This window comes from Penaeus monodon, chromosome 21 (genome assembly GCF_015228065.2).
Source record: "Penaeus monodon isolate SGIC_2016 chromosome 21, NSTDA_Pmon_1, whole genome shotgun sequence".
In the NCBI taxonomy this organism is placed as follows: Eukaryota; Metazoa; Arthropoda; class Malacostraca; order Decapoda; family Penaeidae; genus Penaeus; species Penaeus monodon.
The window spans coordinates 44,837,196-44,837,408 of NC_051406.1; the positions used below are offsets into that span (position 1 = coordinate 44,837,196).

At 22.1% G+C, this 213-nt stretch overlaps 1 protein-coding gene across 1 annotated transcript in view; it reads right to left on the reverse strand.

The window, feature by feature from the left end:
- Positions 1 to 213, reverse strand: part of LOC119586527 (tubulin-folding cofactor B-like) — a gene marked incomplete at its 3' end in the record, with an annotated part of 10,165 nt that overhangs the window by 6,250 nt on the left and 3,702 nt on the right.

The following is a 213-nucleotide window of genomic DNA, read 5'->3' on the forward strand; positions in this document are numbered from 1 at the left end:
TTGTTAATTCCAATTTAGTAATGAGGAAGATGAAGATATGAAAATGATAAATCTTGATGATCATTGTATAAATAATGAAAACCATTATGAAACAATAACTATGTATAATTATAGTTATAAAGTAAATATATTCGTAATAGAAAGATTAAGATGGACAATCAAATTGGAAATGGATGTGATAATTAAAAATTGCATAAAAAAAAGTAGCTAAAC